At 46.7% G+C, this 12,419-nt stretch overlaps 1 protein-coding gene across 2 annotated transcripts in view; it reads left to right on the top strand.

Annotated features, from left to right (window-relative positions):
* Positions 1 to 12,419, top strand: part of ABCB6 (ATP binding cassette subfamily B member 6 (LAN blood group)) — a 190,496-nt gene that overhangs the window by 72,893 nt on the left and 105,184 nt on the right. The window lies entirely within an intron of this gene.

The following is a 12,419-nucleotide window of genomic DNA, read 5'->3' as shown; positions in this document are numbered from 1 at the left end:
TGGACAAGAGCTCCAAAGTGTAGAATCGGACTACACACAAAAGAGACTGTACATCCAGCACGACACAGGGAAGATATCAACCCTTCCCCCAATCATGAGAAAAAGAAGGATCGAACTTCCAAAGGATGACGCACAACCACAAGCCAAAGTGGTTAAAAAAGTCACGCCTCCGCCCTCTCCACCACAGGCATCGCCGGCACAAACACCGCCACAAATGCACTCACCAGCGCAAACTACCATAAGTCATGACGATCAGGATCAAGACGCTTGGGACCAGTATGACACCCCAGTGCCGGACAATGATCCCGAGTCATACCCCACAAAGACGTCCCCGCCAGAGGACAGTACCTCATACTCGCAACTGGTGGCTAGGGCAGCAGAATTCCACAATGTCCAACTGCATTCCGATCCTATAGAGGATGATTTTTTATTTAACACCCTCTCGGCTACACACAGCCAATATCAATGTCTCCCAATGCTACCAGGGATGTTACGGCACGCAAAACAAATTTTTGAAGAGCCCGTAAAATCAAGAGCCATCACCCCAAGGGTGGATAAGAAATACAAACCACCACCCACAGACCCAGTGTTTATTACTTCGCAGTTACCACCTGACTCCGTGGTAGTAGGGGCAGCTCGCAAGAGAGCAAACTCACATACATCTGGCGACGCCCCACCTCCGGACAAAGAAAGCCGGAAATTTGATGCAGCAGGGAAAAGAGTAGCATCACAGGCAGCCAACCAGTGGCGCATCGCAAATTCACAAGCGCTGCTGGCCAGATATGACCGAGCACACTGGGACGAGATGCAACTTCTCGTAGACCATCTTCCCCAGGAATACCAAAAAAGGGCGCAGCAAATAGTGGAAGAGGGACAAACGATCTCAAACAATCAAATCCGCTCTTCACTAGACGCAGCCGATACTGCAGCAAGAACAGTCAACACTGCTGTCACCATAAGGAGACACGCTTGGCTACGCACTTCAGGCTTCAAACCTGAAATCCAGCAGGCTGTCCTTAATATGCCCTTCAACGAGAAACAACTTTTTGGCTCTGAAGTGGATACAGCCATTGAAAAACTTAAAAAGGACACAGACACGGCCAAGGCCATGGGCGCACTCTACTCCCCGCAGAGCAGAGGCTCTTTCAGAAAAACTCCATTTAAAGGGGGGTTTCGTGGCCAACCCACAGACACCACCAGCCAACAAACAAGAACCACACCATATCAGGGTTCCTTCCAAAGGGGAGGTTTCAGGGGATATCGGGGGGGGTCAATTCCCAAGGAGTAGGGGAAGATTCCAGACTCCAAAAACACCTCCACCTAAACAGTGACTTTCAAGTCACGCAACCCCTTCACTCAACACCAGTGGGGGGAAGACTAAGCCAATTCTACCAATCTTGGCAACAGATTACAACAGACAATTGGGTATTAGCAATAATCCAACATGGCTATTGCATAGAATTCCACAACTTCCCACCAAACATCCCCCCCAAAACACGCAAAATGTCACCACAACATTTAGAACTTTTAGGACTAGAAGTTCAAGCTCTACTGCAAAAGGATGCAATAGAGTTAGTACCAGTACAACAAAAAAACACAGGAGTTTACTCCCTGTACTTTCTAATTCCAAAAAAAGACAAAACATTAAGACCAATATTAGATCTCAGGACACTAAATACCTACATCATATCGGACCATTTTCACATGGTCACACTACAAGACATCATTCCACTGCTCAAACAGCAAGATTACATGACCACATTAGACCTAAAGGATGCGTACTTTCATATACCAATACACCCTTCTCACAGAAAGTACCTACGGTTCGTATTCAAAGGAATACATTACCAATTCAAAGTGTTGCCATTCGGAATAACAACTGCACCAAGAGTGTTCACAAAATGTCTAGCAGTAGTAGCAGCACACATCAGGAGACAACAGATACATGTGTTCCCTTACCTAGATGATTGGCTAATCAAGACCAACACAGTAAAAAAATGCGCAAACGACACCACATTTGTCATACAAACCCTTCACAAACTGGGGTTTTCCATCAACTATACAAAATCACACCTAGAACCGTGTCAAACACAACAATATCTAGGAGCAACCATCAACACATCAAAAGGAATTGCCACTCCAAGTCCACAAAGAGTGCAGGCATTCCACAAGGTAATAAGTGCTATGTTTCCAAACCAAAAGATACAAGCAAAACATGTGCTAAAACTTCTAGGCATGATGTCATCATGCATAGCCATTGTCCCAAACGCAAGACTACACATGCGACCCTTACAACAGTGTCTAGCATCACAATGGTCACAGGCACAGGGTCAACTTCAAAATCTGGTGTTGGTAGACCGCCAAACATACCTCTCGCTTCTATGGTGGAACAGCAAAAATTTAAACAAAGGGCGGACATTTCAGGACCCAGTGCCTCAATACGTTATAACAACAGATGCTTCCATGACAGGGTGGGGAGCACACCTCAATCACCACAGCATTCAAGGACAATGGGATATACACGAAACAAAATTTCATATCAATTACCTAGAACTGTTAGCAGTATTTCTAGCGTTAAAAGCCTTCCAACCCATAATAACACACAAATACATTCTTGTCAAAACAGACAACATGACAACAATGTATTATTTAAACAAACAAGGAGGAACACACTCAACACAATTGTGCCTCCTAACACAAAGAATTTGGCAGTGGGCGATTCACAACAACATTCGCATAATAGCACAATTTATTCCAGGAATACAAAACCAACTAGCAGACAACCTTTCGCGAGACCACCAACAAGTCCACGAATGGGAAATTCACCCCCAAGTTCTGAACAAGTACTTTCAAATTTGGGGAACACCCCAGATAGATTTGTTCGCAACAAAAGAAAACTCAAAATGCCAAAACTTCGCATCCAGGTACCCACACCGCGAATCACAAGGCAATGCTCTATGGATGAGTTGGTCAGGGATATTTGCGTACGCTTTTCCCCCTCTCCCTCTCCTTCCATATCTAGTAAACAAGTTGAGTCAAAACCAACTCAAACTCATACTGATAGCACCCACATGGGCAAGACAACCTTGGTATACAACTCTACTAGACCTTTCACTAGTACCGCATGTCAAACTACCCAACAGGCCAGATCTGTTAACACAACACAAACAACAGATCAGGCATCCAAACCCAGCATCATTGAATCTGGCAATTTGGCTCCTGAAATCCTAGAATTCGGACACTTAGACCTCACACAAGAATGCATGGAGGTCATAAAACAAGCTAGAAAACCTTCCACTAGACACTGCTATGCATCTAAGTGGAAAAGATTTGTTTACTACTGCCATGCCAATCAAATACAACCATTACATGCCTCTACTAAAGACATAGTAGGATACTTACTACATTTGCAAAAAGCAAATCTCGCTTTTTCATCTATAAAAATACACCTCGCAGCAATATCTGCTTACCTACAAACTACTCATTCATCGTCTCTATTTAGAATACCAGTTATTAAAGCATTCATGGAAGGGCTAAAAAGAATTATACCACCAAGAACACCACCAGTTCCTTGATGGAATCTTAACATCGTCTTAACAAGACTCATGGGTCCACCTTTCGAACCCATGCATTCCTGTGAAATGCAATATCTAACCTGGAAGGTCGCATTTCTCATTGCAATCACATCCCTCAGAAGAGTAAGTGAAATACAGGCATTTACCATACAAGAACCATTTATTCAAATACACAACAATAAAATAGTTCTAAGAACAAATCCAAAATTTCTGCCAAAAGTAATCTCACCATTCCATTTAAATCAAACAGTAGAATTGCCAGTGTTCTTCCCACAACCAAATTCTGTGGCTGAAAGGGCACTACATACATTAGACATCAAAAGAGCACTAATGTATTACATTGACAGAACAAAGCTAATCAGGAAAACAAAACAACTGTTCATAGCTTTTCAAAAACCACACATAGGAAATCCAATCTCTAAACAAGGCATTGCTAGATGGATAGTCAGATGCATTCAAACATGCTATCTTAAAGCCAAAAGAGAATTGCCTATTACACCAAAGGCACACTCAACCAGAAAGAAAGGTGCTACAATGGCCTTTCTAGGAAACATTCCTATGAGCGAAATATGTAAGGCTGCAACCTGGTCTACGCCTCATACGTTTACTAAACACTACTGTGTAGACGTACTAAATGCACAACAAGCTACAGTGGGCCAAGCTGTACTAAGAACATTATTCCAAACTACTTCAACTCCTACAGGCTAAACCACCGCTTTTAGGGGAGGTAACTGCTTTATAGTCTATGCCAAACATGTGTATCTGCAGCAACATATGCCATCAAACTGAAAATGTCACTTACCCAGTGTACATCTGTTCGTGGCATTAGTCGCTGCAGATTCACATGTACCCTCCCACCTCCCCGGGAAGCCTGTAGCCGTTTAGAAGTAGATCATAAATCTTAAACATCTGAACATTTGTAAATAATTATTAGAAACTCTTAACGTACATACATATTCACTCCATTGCATGGGCACTATTTATACCAAACAACTCCATCCTCACCCTCTGCGGGGAAAACAATCTAAGATGGAGTCGACGCCCATGCGCAATGGAGCCGAGGAGGGAGGAGTCCTTCGGTCCCGTGACCAAAAAGACTTCTTCGAAGAAAAACAACTTGTAATACTCCGAGCCCAACACCAGGCAGCGGACTGTGCCAAACATGTGAATCTGCAGCGACTAATGCCACGAACAGATGTACACTGGGTAAGTGACATTTTCATTCAACAGTTCCGCAGCAAAGGCCCATACAGGTATGAGGACTCGACCGTTCACGCTTATCCAGACTTCACTCAGGAAGTGCAAAGGCAACGTAACTCCTTCACTCAAGTTAAACAACGCCTCCGGGAACATGACATAAAATACGCATTAATGTTCCCCGCTAAATTACGCGTAATAACAGATGAACGCACCCATGTGTTCACCTCACCGGAAGATGCCTGGACGTGGATGCATGCCAAAGGCATCGCCCACCCCCGCGAGGCAGCCGGCACCGACGAGAACTGGTCAACGACAAAACCTAGGAAAAGATCCAAGAGGCACGCCAGGGGTCAACCCACGGTGGAACAGGCTGCAGAGGAGAGAGCCAGGGCCCTTAAAGAAACCCCCCCTACTAACACAGAATTTCTTTGAGACTCTCAGGACCCATCCAGAGGAAGGCTCGGAGTCTGACTCGATCAGCTCGGACTCTACATTAACGGAGGCACTGAGGGGCCCGGAGTTCACCCCCAGGTCCGCAGACACACTCTGAACAAACACTACTGAACTATCCCCCCCAGGGAGACCAACCGCCACAGCCGGAGCACAGAACTGAACTTTGCGACTCCCTCCTGAAGTGGGTGGTCACATCACCTGAACTTATGTATCCTTGCACGTTTGCTCCTGGAGATAACTCCTTTATTCATATTGTGCGCAGCTGGCGGCGTAGAGCGGGGGGGGTGGGCGTTTGGCCGCGCCCCGGGAGTGCCCCAAACCACTAGCAGACCATGTCTGCAGAAGGATGCGAGCCCCTAAAATGAGCCGCATCCGGATAGTATCATTGCTCCCCCACAGACATCCATATGGATACACCTCAGCTCGCACCCAAATGGGTGTGTAGCTTGTTGCAAGTTCACAGTTGGGGTTGGGATCCAGTTGGGGAGGGAAAGAGGGTAACTTTTAGTTTGTGCACTACCGGTCTGCTCACAACTCAGGACAATTGCCCGGAGGTTGGGGGCCCGCCCGCGGGGGCGACGGGGGCGGAGGAGACTCAGTGGGCCTTCCCGGGAATCTGGGAGCAAGACACACACTCACAAATTGAACATGGCCCAATCCATAACCCACAGTACATACAAATATGACATAGTCACCTGGAACGTTAGGGGACTGGGGATTCCAGGCAAAAGGTCCAGGGTGCATACACGACTCAAACGCCATGGCACACATATTGCAATCCTACAAGAGACTCACCTACGGGACCCTGACCTGCAAGACCTACGCAGTAAATGGGGAGGTCAGATTGTGGGTACATCCTATTCAACCTTCGCGAGGGGGGTACTCATATGGATAGCAGGGAATGTCCCCTTTATCCAAACATCACACAAGATAGATCACGAGGGCAGGTATGTGGTAGTGGAGGGTGAGCTGGACGGCAAACAATTGTCAATTATAGGGGTATATGCTCCCAATAGCGCACTGCCTGACTTCCTGAGCACACTCACTCCAGCGTTATTAACGAACCCCGAAACACTGCACGCCGGACCCAGCATTGGACAGGTCAAATCCCTCCACACATTCAACAGTCATTAGACACCTCAGCCGCCCATTATCAACATGGGCTAGTAACATGAGCCTCCATGACATATGGCGCATGAAACACCCACAACACAGGGAATATTCATTCTATTCAGCACCACATAAGGTACACACCAGGATAGATTTGATGTGGGGCACCCAGGAGATCTGCACAGCGACTAGTGGAATAGAATACCTAGCCAAGACACTATCAGATCACTCACCGCTTAAAATAGTTTTGGATTGGGGCAGGAAGCGCCAGGTTATCCCAACGTGGAGGCTACAAGCGGAAGCCTTACACGACCCTGCATTCACAGACTCACTAAGAACAGCACTAAAACAGTATTGGGAATTAAACACCAGCACCACAAAACTAAGAGCAATGGAGTGGGACGCACACAAAGTGGTGATCCGTGGACATTGTATTTCCACTACAGGGGGGGTGAGGCACACACTCCACGCAGAGGTTAGCAAGCTGGAGACGAAACTAAGAGCACTAGAAAACGCAGTTGCCCGCAATGAAACGCCATGCACGGCTCTGAAGGAAACGCGCGCGGAACATGCAAAGGCTGATGCTACATTACGCCTTCACGATCACAAACTTGGCTAGGCTACAGTCGGAAGGCGACAGATCTGGTAGGCTGCTCGCATGGCTGCTGCGGGAGGACCGGCGGTGCCCTCCAATCGGGGCGATAGGAGTAGGCGCAGGCGCAATAGCTACCACGCAGGTAAAAATAAATGATGCGTTTAGGGAATATTATACACAATTATACACCAAAAGCACATCATGCTCCATCCAACAGCTTGAGTCCTTTCTAGCAGATTCTCCCCTGCCTCAAGTAATGCACGCCGACAGAGAGACACTAGAAGCCCCCATCACATTAGGGGAACTTAATAAGGCCCTTGAACAATTACCTAGGAATAAAGCCCCAGGGACAGACGGCCCGCCATCAGAATACTACTCCACTTTTGCGACACACCTTAACACACATCTCCTAAAAACGTTTGAAGAAGCAGGGAGCAACGGTATCCTGCCCCCCACAATGAGAGAGGCAATGATAGTGGTCCTCCCAAAGCAGGGGCCCAACCCCACTGACGTCAGGTCTTACAGACCTCTCTCACTGTTAAACCTAGACTGTAAGATCCTTGGCAAAATGCTGGCTAACAGACTAGCTCCCTACATGCATATCCTGGTACATGAAGACCAGAATGGATTCATCCCGAAACGTAACACCTTCCTAAATATTCGGAGGCTGCTCAGTGTGATGGGTGACACCCCCCCGACCGCACTCGAGGAAGCGGTGATATCGCTTGACATAGAAAAAGCGTTTGATACATTAGAATGGGACTTCCTGTTTGCCACTATGCAGTTACTGGGCATCGGTCCAAAATTCACAAGCTGGGTACGCATTCTGTACACTGCCCCACAGGCCAGGGTGAAGACTGGAGGAGTAATATCAGAAAGCTTTCTGATTAGCAGGGGAACAAGACAGGGTTGCCCCCTCTCCCCCCTCCTATTTGCCTTAGCGATGGAACCACTAGCTGCACGCGTCCGTGCCAAAAAAGAAGAATGGGGGGTGTCAAGGAACGGTACTCTCCACTCCATATCACTATACGCAGATGATGCCTTGATATACATATGCAGAGTGGAGGAGTCGCTGCCCCGAGTGATGTTGCTGCTGTCTGAGTTCGGAAGGGTATCAGGCCTAATAGTTAACTGGTGGAAATCCTGTATATTCCCACTAACCAGCTGGCCCCCTGCGAGGCAAGAATGTGCCCCACCAGGCCACCTAAAATGGTGTTTCGATACATTTAAATACCTAGGGATGAACGTCTACCACAGGGCAGAAGACCTAAGGGATGGAAATCTGGGGAAAGCGGTGTCCTCTGTTGAGAGCTCAGTACGCTTTTGGAATAAATTACCACTTTCACCACTGGGTAAAGTAGCTATAGCAAACATGCTGATATTACCTAGACTGTTGTATTATTTTGCGGCCCTACCAATCATTATCCCCAAAAGCTTTTTCGCTAGCTTGAACTCCATCCTACTACAATTGGTGTGGGGCGAGGGCAGAAGGCGGGTTGCACTCACCACGCTGCATCATACGGTAGCAATGGGTGGACTGGGCGCCCCAAACTTTGAGCTCTATTCTGCGGCCGCACAGCTGCAGTGGATTTTAAATTGGCTCCATAGACCCAGCTCGGCAGAAACTATTTGGCTGCAATCCCGACTCCAAGGTGCTCCCATACTAGGCTGGCTGTTGGATAAGCAAACTAAAAGCACGTGCACAAACCCGTTGATGACAGCTGCACACACATATTGGAAGAAGTATATCCAAAAGGGAGTCAAAAAACTACCCTACTCACCGCTTCTCCCATTGGATCGGCTCCCCGGGTGGGTGGAAGCCGGCTCATATTCACCTACAACTTGGTCAGACGCGGGTATAAGTACAGTAGGAGACTGCTTTGAGGAAGGGAAATTAATGACCTTTGAAGGTATACAGGCCCTTACAGAGATCAATCCGGGGCAATTCCTGGCATATCACGCGATATGTCATGCAATCAGGAAAACATGGGTATCTGGGGACATAGAGCCTGATATCTCAGTCACCCTGCACCACATGCTGAACTGGGACCCCCAAGGAAAAGCAGTCTCAAGCCTTTATAAGCTCCTGAACAGACCCGCGGAAGACAACCTGCAGAAAGCTTGGGAGAGGTGGAACATCGTATTGCCCACCCCGATCTCCGGGACAGAATGGCCAAAAGCTCTGAGCCACACACGTGAGGTCTCAAGAAACCCCAGATTCCGATATACACAGTTCAATTATCTACATCAGACATATCTGGCGCCGGCCAGGATTAAACGCATGTTCCCCGGGTCGGACCCAGCCTGTCCCAGATGCAAAACACCAGCAGCACAGTTCTATCACATGGTCTGGGAGTGCCCGCGGGTGCGGGGGGAGTGGGCAGGGGTGGTCACAGCCTTAGCGGAAGTTACGGGGCTTAACCTGGACACGAATCCCAAATCCTGTCTACTCGGACTAAGGACAAGGACGAAAAGAAATAAACACTTGCACAGGTTTGTAGATCTAGCTTATGTAATGTACAAAAGATTGATAGCAATGAACTGGAAGGCTCGCAATACACCTGACTTAAAAGCCTGGCTTGCCCTCACGTTACGCTGGGCTCGTGCTGAACTTCAGGTATTAACAAATTTAGCACGCAGGGGACTGCGACAAGCAGGCTGCGAGGCCTGGGGCGTTTTAGTGTCCAGGCTAGAAGCCAAAAATGATGAAAGACCCCCCTGAACCACAGACAGCTGCACCCACCTGGAAGGCCGTGGGCCCAGCCCCAGCAGAAAGGCAATACTACACTTGGGGATGCATACATATCTGTCATCAATGCCTCGCCAACACTGATAGCACAGCAGCCCCCCCCAAGGCATGCATGCCACAGAGCCAAAAGGCCTGCACACCTAACCAATAGACACCAGCGCTATGATCCATTGTGCCATATCCTTCCATCTACTCCCCCCTCCCCCCCCCTTGTTTCCTCTGCCCCCCCCCCCCCGCCCTCACTCGTGTGGCAGTGAGGGCCCCCGTTACCAGCGGCAATAGAACCACATCGCAACTGAACGCTTTGTCCTGCGTGGCGACAAACTTCGGAAGTGCTGGGTAGAATTAGTGGACCGGGAAGTGCACACAAGTTCTTAGTTGTTTGTTATACATTGACCTTAACATGGGAGAGCCAGACGACAGACTGTAACCAATAACAAAATGCTATCAATGACTTGTGTATGCAATATAATGTATGGCTCTTTTGAAAAACTAATAAAAACATGTTAAAAAAATTAACAAAAAAAAAAAAAGTTTCTGTCTGCATGTACATCTACTTTCTCAAGGGTCTCCAACACCACCCATTTCAAATCGTCCACTGTACGTCGTGCAATCAGAAAATGACTACTCATGCGGGTTGTGATTCGTTGGCACCTAATATTTCTCCTGTGCTCTCCTATACGTGTCTTGACGTCATGCATGTCGTGCCTATATACCGCAGGTTGCAGGGGCATTTTATCATGCGAATTACATGTGTTGTGTTACAATTAGGGTGATTCCTTAAAACCCAGTGGAACTCAGGTGTAAACTCTATGGTTTTGGTTGCCGAGGTTAGGTGGCATACAGTGCATGAACCACCAGGGAAGTGACCCCTTACTGGAGCTAGGCCCCACATTGTGGTGATGGTATTTATGGGCTGTGGGTTCTTTTTGGGATGTGTATGTATTAATAGGTCCCTCAGGTTACTTTCTCTTCTAAGCAAAAATCTTGGTTTTGGCCAGTTTAAGGAGCCAGAGTTGATAATTCTCCAATGTTTATATATTAGTTTTTTTTTTTTACCATATTCAAGCCAATATTGCAGGTGGCCACAGAGGGCATGACATCCTTAGTCTCTGGTTTTTCCACATCTTGGAGAAGGGCCTCCCTGTTCTGATTTCGTGCTCTCTTGCTGCATTTTGAGATGATCTGTGCAGGGTATTGTCTGATTTTCAGTTTATTCATCAGTTCCCGTGCTTGGGATAATCCTGAATATCACTACATTTTCTGAGTAGCCGTAGGAACTGACTAGAAGGTATGTTTTCTCTTAGGGAGCGTGGATGGAAACTATCGAACAATAGGAGGCTGATCTTGCCCGTCGGTTTTTGAAATGTTTTAGTCTGTATTTTCATTTATTTTATAAAGATGGTCACGTCCAAGAAAGGAAGAGAGTCCTTACTCATATTACATGTGAATTTCAAAAAACTTTCAAGTGAATTCAACTAGTTAAAAAATGAATGGACTGTTTTCTCCACCTTCCCAAATCATCAAAACATCATCAATGTATTGTTTACATAGCTTAACACCTGTGATGAAAGGGGTTGGTCTGTGAAAATATGTTTCCTCAAAATTATTGACATACAAGCCTGCTAGACTGGGGGCAAAGGTACTGCCCATTGAAGTTCGGTGAACCCGATGGCACAGGGTACTCAAAGAGTTTTCCTTGAGTGTAAGTCTACAGCACTCTAAAATTAAATGTCTTGGGGCCTGATTACAACTTTTGAGGAGGTGTTAATCCGTCCCAAATGTGACGGATATACCACCAGCCGTATTACGAGTTCCATAGGATATAATGGACTGGTATTACGGCTGGTGGCATATCTGTCACTTTTGGGACGGATTAACACCTCCTCCAAAGTTGTAATCAGGCCCTTGGTGTTTTATATTGCCAATTTTCTTTCTAAAGAACTTCTTCTACTGTGTCCAAGGTTGAGACTTGTGGTAGGCTTGTGTAAAGACTTTCGATGTCTAGGCCCACCAATAGATGTTTCTGTGGGTCAAACGGAACTTCTTGCAGCAGTCTCAGTACATCTCTCGTATCTTTAAGTATGTTGATGTTCTTTGTACTATAGGTCTGCGGTAGTGATCTGCGAACTGTGACAGGGGCTCTAAAATAGAACCAATACCGGGGACAAAGGGGCGACCTGGTGGGAGTAGGCGATTTTTGTGCATTTTTGGTAGTGAGTAGAAACAGGGAGTTCTAGTGGTTCTTGAACACAAAAACGCAGCCTCTGTACTGTAGGGATGTTCAGGTCATATAAAGGAATGTCAGGTGTATTATGTATGGATGGTCGGGGGGTTAGAATTAATTGTCTGGTGTGATATTTGGGGATCATCACTGTTGTTTGTATGGATAGTCACTGAGGGTCAGGAGTGATCCAAGGAATCACTGGGTGTGGCTTGTAGAGATGAGTCATTATGATGTGTAGGAATGGGTGGCTATGAGCTAAATGAATTGCTAGGCCTGCTCTGTAAAAAAAAAAAAAAAAAAAATGCACATGTTTGCTTTGCAAGTCTTATGGGTCTGATGTGTTGGTGTAGTCTGCTCATCACCTTCACCTATGGGCCCCATTACATCAATACCTACTCTTTCCCAAGACATGGTGGGGGAAGGAATAGGATGTAAAGGCGGTCTTAACATCACTTGCGTCTTATCAGCATTATCACAAACATGGCAGTCTCTCACCATTCTTTCTACTTC

Source organism: Pleurodeles waltl, chromosome 3_2 (assembly GCF_031143425.1).
Source record: "Pleurodeles waltl isolate 20211129_DDA chromosome 3_2, aPleWal1.hap1.20221129, whole genome shotgun sequence".
NCBI classification, from domain to species: Eukaryota; Metazoa; Chordata; class Amphibia; order Caudata; family Salamandridae; genus Pleurodeles; species Pleurodeles waltl.
This window is presented reverse-complemented; position numbering and strand designations above follow the sequence as displayed.